The sequence below is a fragment of the Plectropomus leopardus genome, chromosome 17, assembly GCF_008729295.1.
Source record: "Plectropomus leopardus isolate mb chromosome 17, YSFRI_Pleo_2.0, whole genome shotgun sequence".
In the NCBI taxonomy this organism is placed as follows: Eukaryota; Metazoa; Chordata; class Actinopteri; order Perciformes; family Serranidae; genus Plectropomus; species Plectropomus leopardus.
The window spans coordinates 17,820,209-17,829,641 of NC_056479.1; the positions used below are offsets into that span (position 1 = coordinate 17,820,209).

Genomic DNA, 9,433 nt, shown 5'->3' on the forward strand with positions numbered 1-9,433 from the left:
GTCTTAGAACTTCATTTCATAAATGTACTGGAGGAAGAAAATAGATTTGTATGTTATTCAAGGAAATAACTGTTATAACTATAATAATGAATACTTTGTTCAATTATATGCCCTTTTTCATATTCAAGATTGACCACTAAAAATATATAATTCTATAACATAGACAATATTGATAACCTTGAAATATTCAGGTAATTCAAAGTAACAAAATAATAACAAAATTTAAAGCTAAAGTCAATGAAAGTTCATTTTATATGTGACGAGATATGCAGACAGACTGATATAATCAATGCTCAGGATAACAGTCCAGCAATTAATTATGCTGCCTTTGTCACACCTCACTTGTCCTTTCAGTAGAACCCATTTTTTTCAGAAAATGAAACTGAAATGATATCACCATCTTCTTGTTTCACTGATTAGTCTTTTGCGCATCAGATGTCTGTCAATCACCATGACTCACTTTGCGCAAAGCCCAACCAAGACAAATAAAAGTGCTGAAGTAAAACTCATAATGTCTTCCTCTGCTTCGAAAAGAAAAGTACTGACTGACTCATTGTTCTCAAATAGGGGCCCCCTGTCTGAGAAAATGAAACCGGAAAGGGCAAAGATGATGCATCAGAGAATTTAGCTGAGGTGTATAAAGGGTGCAATGTTACATTAGGGACAAAAAATAATGCTCACCATGTCTTTTTCCTCACTTGCCAACTTGTGCGTACTGCAACCCTCACAAATGATCTTCAGGCTGTCAGCACCCACACATCCATTTTAGTTCACTTTCACAAGAATTATTATACATAATTCATGTCCACTACTTTAACATCAAGGGTAATGTTGATTTTAAACATCACAATTGTATAATTCACATCTCATGCATGAAAAATCTTCAGGACTCATATTATCCAACAATTTAGCTTCATTGTGCGTCATGTCGCATTGTGTTGCATCGCGTCACATCACGTCACGTCACGTCACGTCACGTCACGTCACGTCACGTCACGTCACGTCACGTCACGTCACGTCACGTCACGTCATGTCACAACCGCACTCAACCTGCCTTTAATATATATATACTTATATATATATATATATATATATAACCAATAGGGTTCCCCCAGCTATTAATTAACATTAACAGTTTCCTATCCACCATTTCTTTATGAATTTTTATATGTTTCAGTGCTTGAATTGATTAGCCTTCATATATGGTGGCTAGATTAATACAATATATCAGAAGTTCTGTTTTTTCTGGGCAGGGAGCTGTAGTTTTGAGTGTGTATGCGTGTGTGTGCATGTGTCCACACCTCAGGGGGCTGCAGTCACATGTTGATTAACAGTTTTTGGGCATCTTGGATTCTCTTGACATTCATGTGCAAGCCACTCATGCTCTGCTTCATTCAAGATCGCTCTGACAAAAGCAGAAACTGTCAAATTGGGCATCTTCAGTGATGCCCCAAAGGCCAGCAACAGTGAGGAAGGACAAAGGATTTTTAATGAAAGCTCAGCAGACACTGTAAAATCAGATCCCTGTTAACTTTATATTTAAATAACAAAAAGCATAAGCACTTTAAATCCAATGTTTCTTATTGTTTTCTCAGTATTTCTCCTTTTAACTCTCATATCAAAATATCCAGAACATGATAATCATGCTAGCCCTACTGAGTATTATGTACATTTGCATACCAGTACACAACTAAATTTATAAAGTAAAGATATTCATAAGGACATGCGGAATATATAATGTTGCAGTTATGTCAGAGCTCAGAGTGCAACATGTTGCATCTACTCTAGGTGAAAAAAAACCACTTCACTCTTTGAACACCCAGTCAGCTCCTGCAGTGGAGAGGTGTTGTTTTTTGTTGTGTTTTTTTTTTTTTACTTGGAATATGTGCAGTGTGTTGCACTGTGAACTCTGACGTAACTGTGTTATTATATAAGAGTCATCTGGAGACCACCACCTTCAACTCTGAAAGTGTCAAATTGAAGGTATGGCCTGCTGTAATAACCATGAGTTGTGAGTCACCCAAACCGAAGAAATGCTGGACAATTGCATTATGTTCCAGTGTTGGTCATGGCTTTTATTCTCAGTTTAACTGTAGCAACCATTAACTCTAAAACCCACAGCTCTGCTCTCATTACATTCTGGCATCTATTCCTCAAACTATTTTCTTTGAACTGGTTTGGCAATGCTCAAATCATTTCATCAGTTTTTGTAATGTTTCTAAGGTATTTGCAGCCCGAGGAATGTAAGAGTGTATTTTTGGAGTTGTATTTTTCAGATTGCAACTTCCACAAGTCATTGACTTGTGTTTGTGATTACCATAATGTTTGGTACTTGCAGTCAATTGAGCAGTTTCAGTTCAGTCAGGAGAGACCTCAGTGAATGAACATTTATTTATGGACACATGTACAAAATGGATGAAAATGATAAAGTCTTTGGTAAGAAGCTGTGAGTAGTGTAGATGAGCTCCTGATGGAGTCCAGACACTGGTGGTGTTAATGAAGGAGGATGCTGAGATCTGGATGATGAGGAGAGGAACAGCTTGTGATGAGCTCAGAGCTCGGTGATGTGTTTGTGTAGGAATGTTTAGGTTTTGGATGAAGTCAGGGGTTTTGGGTTTGTCTGAGTTTTCTGTTAATGTGTTTGAGCATGTAAACAGCCTTTTAGTATGATAGCTGGAGTACTCTGAAATAAACTGGGGTGTATACATGCAATCTGAATATCCTGATTTCTCTGTGCTTATGTAAACACCATATCCCAAATATGATCATAACAGTGATAAGCTTCATAAACAGGTTATTCATGACCATGTTAACCGCAGTCATTAATGGTGGTCAGTCTCGCCGCCTACAAATTCCTCTCTTACTTGTGTTTTCCTCTGGATATTTCAGTTTTTCCAGATTCTACTTTTCCCTCATATTTTTTCTTTTGCTACTTAAGAAATACTTAATAGTATTAAGTCTCTCATTACCAGTATGGGTGTGTGCAGAAAGCAATCCAATCCAATTAATTTCAATCCACCCATCCATAGAAATGAAGTTCTGGGTGGTTCGATATGCTCAATAAACCAACATTAAGGACCACATCAACCTGACTGTGTTGCTTTTGTTGTTGTTTTTACAACAACTTGAAAAAAGTGTGTTTATTTTAGGGTTTTACATAGTTGAGCAGCTATAAGAAGCTTTGCAAATGTTGATTTTGGATTCTGATTTTTGGTAAATCTGCACATATCTGCATCTTGCATCTTGTCTCCATGACAACAGGGACTCAGATGGAAGCTGTTGCTAAACACTGCTCTGTGTACAGTGCCCTAAGTGCCAAATGAAACCCTCTCTGTTCCCTATGCTTTTTTCCCTCCCTCTTCATCCTCCCGCCTCCTCCTCTTATCCTTTTCCTCTCTCCTGAGCTCTTCTTTTCTCTGACAGTGACCCTCAGAACACATCCTGTACAGGCTGGGAACACTCAGTAATTAAGCCCACTGTTTGGATATTCTCAACACAGCGTCATGTTTGCATATTTGGGTAGTGCATACAAAGACAGTACAGTGCAGTGCAGTGTGGAGATTAATGTAATGTTCTTGAATACCCCACTGACTAAAGAATAAATAAGAGAGCCACTTTAACACTTTGAATCCTAGATTTAGCTCAGTTTTCTTCCGCAGCATTCAGATGTCTTTCGCAAGCACTGAAACCTTTGAAACCTGAGCAAATTGGTTTGACTTCTTTCAAAAACATGGAAAAAAAAGCAATGTGCATCTTGGCACTAACTGACCTAAAAAAAACTACCAAGAACTAAATAAAAGTTTCAGAGAAAATGGCCTGAAAAAGAAAGAGAGAAAATATTACAAAAAAAGTTTAAAAAGATGCAAAAATGTAGAGAGAACTGCATGTATATTTATTCTAATTAGATATTTTAAGTTATGTTATATATTATTCCTTGTTTGTTTTAGCTAATTTTCTGGAAATTTTCTTTTAATAATTTTTCTAATTTCTTGCTCCTTTTTTGGGGCATTTCTTTCAAAGTTGCTCATTGCCAAGGCCTGCTCTAATCTTACATATAATATTATCTTCTTCTGCTTTTTTACTTATTTACTGTTGCCTTCTGCCAACTGCATTTCCCAGGTTGTGAATTTTTTGTTTGCTTATTGTCATTTTGCCCCCTCAACTTTGCAAACTAACACAACACTGTGGGATATACGTATAAAAGGATCAAATAAAAATAAAACATACCTCAGACCTAAAATGGCTTAGGCACGTGGGCATATGCATACAGAAACTTGTTCATTCTCAGTTAATTTTCACAAATCTTCTGAGCCCACTGCCTACTGTAATAACAGCCATCTGCTCCATAGTGCCAGCCCATTATTGTGGAGCAACCACATTAACGGCCGTATTTGTGACTCAGCTCACAAGCCAATCTCTCTGTGGCAAACTGATCTGACTTCATTCATTTCCTTGCCTGAATCTGCATTAATTAAATATGTCCACCAATTCGGAAATGAAATCTCTGTTTACTTATGAGGGTAATGGGCATGCCTAATTGTTTTATTTGGATTCATGTCTATATTTGGCTCACATAAATATTTATGCAAGCTTCTTGACTGATTGCTGACTATAAAAGTAAATATATCAGCAAGGGAGGGGCAGAGGAAATCCTTTTTACATTAAAGTGGATGTATGTTTGTTTTAATATTTATGGAGGCCATGCAGGATACCACACAGTTAAATGAATAGATTTTCTGATTTTAGATCCCTTACCTAAAACTTCTGTTGTAAAGGTAGGAAATTAACACAATTACCTAACTTGTTTACTGTTAACAATAATGGCATCTGGTGCATTCCCACTGGCAGCTGATTGCCAGAGAGACTCATTAAAGCCCTGTCTTTCTAGTAGCCTATCATCACAAAATGACAGCTTTCCGTCTACACAATCCTACTTGTCTCATATTAACCCACTTTTCCCACATGTGAGGCAGTATACAACCACAGTGACAAAGGAAGCCAAATAAATGAGCTATCAGCAGCAGCAGCAGCATTGTGTTTATTAAAGTGGATTTCCGCTACGATATTGCATTACCTAGTGGGAATGGAGCCTCTGCACGTGTAAATGGCTGCCTAACAGCCTAACGCCGGGGCTCAGACACAGTGCTGTTGAATAGTTATGAGAGTGGTTCATTAAGCTTGCCAACTTGCCTTTTTTAATTGTCCTGATATAACTACAGTGGTGAGAAAAGTGAAAGGACTAAAAATGTGATATAACAACAGCAATGTTGTCAATATGCTCAACAGAAGTTAATATTTTGAAGTAACAATTTTGCCAAAATTAAAATTTAAAAGTAGGTTCATCTGGTAAATTGTCAGCCGGCAGGTTGCTTTTACTCTCCTCACAAATTGGGAATGACCTTTTAAACCATGGCTGTGTGCAAAACCAACAAAATGCAACAAATTTTTTATTTAAACATAAACACTAAAAAAAAAAAATGCTGCTCACAATAATCCTTTCTTTGTCTCAGAGAAATAAATCAACTTCTTATTTGAAGATTATTAAATTCTGATCTGCTTCCCCTACCATTCTTCACAACTGGAAATATATGAGGTTGATCTTGAGACTACAGCTCCCAGAATTCTTTGGCGTGATCACATGATCAAACAGCACAGGTGTTCTGCTCAGAGCCCTTTTCTGCTGCATCAAGATTAACCAAGTGATTTTAGCATACTGCTGATCTTTACATATTTTAGTTTAGAGCCACATTCATTGATTTATTTTTTTTTTTAGCCACTGGGGCAGCACAACAAGCTAAGTTTGATTGATAAACATGTTAGCAAACAGTTTGTTTAGCTTACTTTAGTTTACTTATTTAGCTACATATCCAACAAATATGGAGCAACATTAACTGTCATTGGGAGGAAGTCCTGTTTCTGGCCACCTGATCAATGTAAGTCCAATATTCACTCTCCTTTTAGTGTGGTCATTTTCTCCTAAGGGAAATATTTGTTGTTTAGCTGCTAAATGCTCCACTGTGTTTAGCTAACTGGCTAACTTTGTGTGTTTGGTGCTGAATGCAATGGCTTTTCACGTTGTGGTGCTGGCTAATGGGGCTCAAGCCCCGTGTGTTTCTCCATCAAAAACACTGAATCTCTTAGGTTTTAAAGACACCTCCACTTCATGTCATTCAGATAATAATATATAGGCTCCATGTTGTTTATTGTTACTATGCTACTCCCTAAAGAAGTCAGCTTATTTGAGTAAATGTTCTTCTGTTGGCCTAAGATTCATCTCAGAGTGTCAAAGACCATATTTGGCATTGTTGGTCCTTGATTTGCGATTAGAGCATCCCAGATTATTTTGGCATGAATTGAAATTTAGCAAATTTTTCAGCTAAACATTTATACTGTAAACTCCAGGATGCTAGATTAGTAATGATGTTTACACCATATTCCTACCTTACCTATGTTATGTAACTCAAACAGACAATTTTGCCTCTTTCAAGGTGGCAGGAGTGAAAATCAACATCAACATTTGTCGTGTTGTGGTTTCAGAAGGAGGAAGACGGTTGATAACAGATACAAAATAGGATGTCGGCTCTACAGTAAGATTTTTTTTCTTCTTGGCAACTGTTGATGTGCTGATGTTTTTCCTTGGGTGTTTTATTATCTCAAATTGCTTAGAAAATCGTGCATATTGCTGCCATAAATGGGAAAATAAACATCTCTAGGGGAGCATGCCCCCGGGCCTCTTCAGATTTGGGCAGATTCCCAAATGTCTATAGCGTCTGGTTCCACCCCTGCTAGTTGGGTTTTGTTTTTTTTTCAGAGCTTTTTGCTGCCAACAGCTGTCTCCTTGGTCATTTAAAGGATAGCACTGTTGCTTTAATAAAAGTCAATGTGCTGTAAATTAGAAAACAGGTATGAATGGAATGAAAACCACTTTAGATATATAAATAATGCATTATCAGTATTTGCAGTGGGGTCTGTTGTCACATTGTAGCTGCGTTGTTGTGGGCTTTATGGTTTTATTTCCCCAATTACAAAGAATTTACTAACCACGTATGCTATCAAATTAATTGACTTAACTTGGATTGCCTTTCGGAATAAAACTTTCCACGTGTTGCTAAGGTAAACAGCAATGTGCAAACAAGACGGGCTGCCAGGTTCCACAGTGGCTCATTGTGGATGCAGTTTGGTAAGATAAGAGTTTAATGAGCCATCATCTATCATTGCTGATGTAATTTACAGAGCCCAGGAAATTAATGGATGTCATTTTTGTTTGGCTTTAATAAAGATCTGGATAATGAAGAGCTGAATTGTGCATGAGATTGTTTGGGATTTCTCTGTTGCAATGCACCGACAGAATGACATTTCTTCATGTCTTCATTCTGTCTTGAGGCGAACTTGATTTAGCATTGTCTGTCGTGTCCACAGGCCACTTTGATTGCTTTTGCAAATTTTGCAATGAATTATTTTCAGCTCATATGCATCTTAAATTGATATTTTGTTCAAATATAACAGCATGCAAGCTCATTCTTGGGATATAGAATGCACTTATTGTCATATTTCTGCTCTGACTGGTTAGTAAGGAGGTCACACTCTATGAGTACACACATTATCCATTCAACAGCTGTTAGTTTTTGATTTTCTGCCTTCTCATTCCTCAGGATTTGTGGATTTTATTGTCAAGTGTTATAAGATAATTTAATGTAAAAAATAATATTCAAGTATATTAAGAAATATTCCTAGGGATGTTATTTTTAAGCAGAGGAGAGAATTTAAATCATGAGGTGTTTTGGTTATCTATTCATCTGAATTTACGGACAGAAACAAGAGCATTTGTGTGTAATGTGTTCTTCCAAACACTTGGTGGAGCAACAGATACCACAATCCAAAATGAACTGATTTGAAGTGCTGCAGTGCCATCTTGTGGGGAACTCCTCAGTGTGCTCCCACTCTCAGTCCCCAGGCTTTTCAAATGACTTAACTCCCTTATGAAAATGCATTAATCATCTATATCACACCACATACTTCCATAAGTAGCCTACACGTAATTTTGTCAGTGCTAAGCCACAAATTTTAAAGCAAAACGATTTACAGCTCCGCTTCATAAGTCTAAGAGAGTCATGTTACTCAGCTGTGAGTGCTTTCTGTGGGGAGAACAGGTGGCCTCTTCTTTGGGGGAAATTTCCTTTTTTGCAGAGCAGCTTGAACCACCTGTGGGTCTTATATTTTCCAGGAGAAAGTGAAGATGACACACACATTCCTTACTTTGACCTGTAAGTTGATCATTACTTCTGTTTGATTCCACTTTCCTCCTGCCCAGAGAAGGGAAGTGGGAGGTAGGAGAGATACAGACTGCAGTCCCACTGCTTGCATGTGTTGTTGAAGTGAACGGGTTGAGGAATCTGTGAATTGAGTCGAAGCATGTGTGACTTCAGCATGTTAATGGATGTTTTAGGGTAGTTAAAAAATAGGGTTTAGGAAAAAGAAAAAATTAAAAAGCTGAGGAGCAGCTTTAGAGGGCTTGTATTTGAGATTATGTTGCCACTCATGACATGAGGGTTGCTGCAGGGAAAGTGGTTGAGCCTCAGCTGTTGTTTTGAGCCGAGGACCTGCAGGGTGACCGGACAGCTTTGCATCTGTTGGTCGACAGATGCAAAGTTATTACTGTGCTGAGCAGTTGTCGTGTGTTTTGCATTTGAGTGTTATTATAGCTGAAGGTGCAGAACCCGCAATGAAAGTGGGGGCAGAGATGTGTGTCCTACATATATGCAATGACACAATGTAGTTAAGTAGTAACACTTTGCTACAGTACTTGAGCATTCTATAGTATCTGTACTTAAATTGAGTTTTTTAAATTTTTGTCAACTTTCACTTTTACTCCTATACATCTCCCTTAAGCATCTTTGTTATTTACTACATAATAGGAAAGGAATGGAGGAAGGGACGGATGGACGGATGGACGGATGGACGAATGAAGGAATGAGAGGGAAGAAAAAAGTAGATTTTGTTCTTTAAATTCTTTAAGTTGTGAAAAAGACCTTATTTTTTTCAAGTGTAATGTACACTCCATTTTTATGAAGTTGTACATGTTAAGAATAAATAAGCTATATAATTGTAACTTTTTTAATTGTTCCTATTTTTATTACCAGCATTTACTTCTACTTTAGTACTTTTACCCTCAATACTTGAGTACAATTAATATCTTAAAATTACTTTTGATACTTAAGTACAGTAAATGTCAGATATTTTAAGACTTTACCTTAAGTTCTATTCTAATAGGTGACTTTAACCTCCACCAAAGTCATTTTCTGGTAAGAAATCTGTATTTTTACTCAAGTGTAGTGATGCACAGTAATATCGACACGTCATTAGTTTATCGACAGATAATGGCTTTAAAATGAAATATCGGTACCGGCTGATATCACAGACCTATATTTTTTTC

The 9,433-nt window shown here is 37.2% G+C and overlaps 1 long non-coding RNA gene across 1 annotated transcript; it reads left to right on the forward strand.

The window, feature by feature from the left end:
* The first annotated feature begins 5,702 nt into the window (after positions 1 to 5,702).
* Positions 5,703 to 8,969, forward strand: LOC121956511. The gene is made up of 3 exons (XR_006106705.1): positions 5,703 to 5,933; positions 6,489 to 6,587; positions 8,916 to 8,969. It is a non-coding gene; the product is annotated as an uncharacterized LOC121956511 (long non-coding RNA).
* Positions 8,970 to 9,433: the final 464 nt, after the last annotated feature.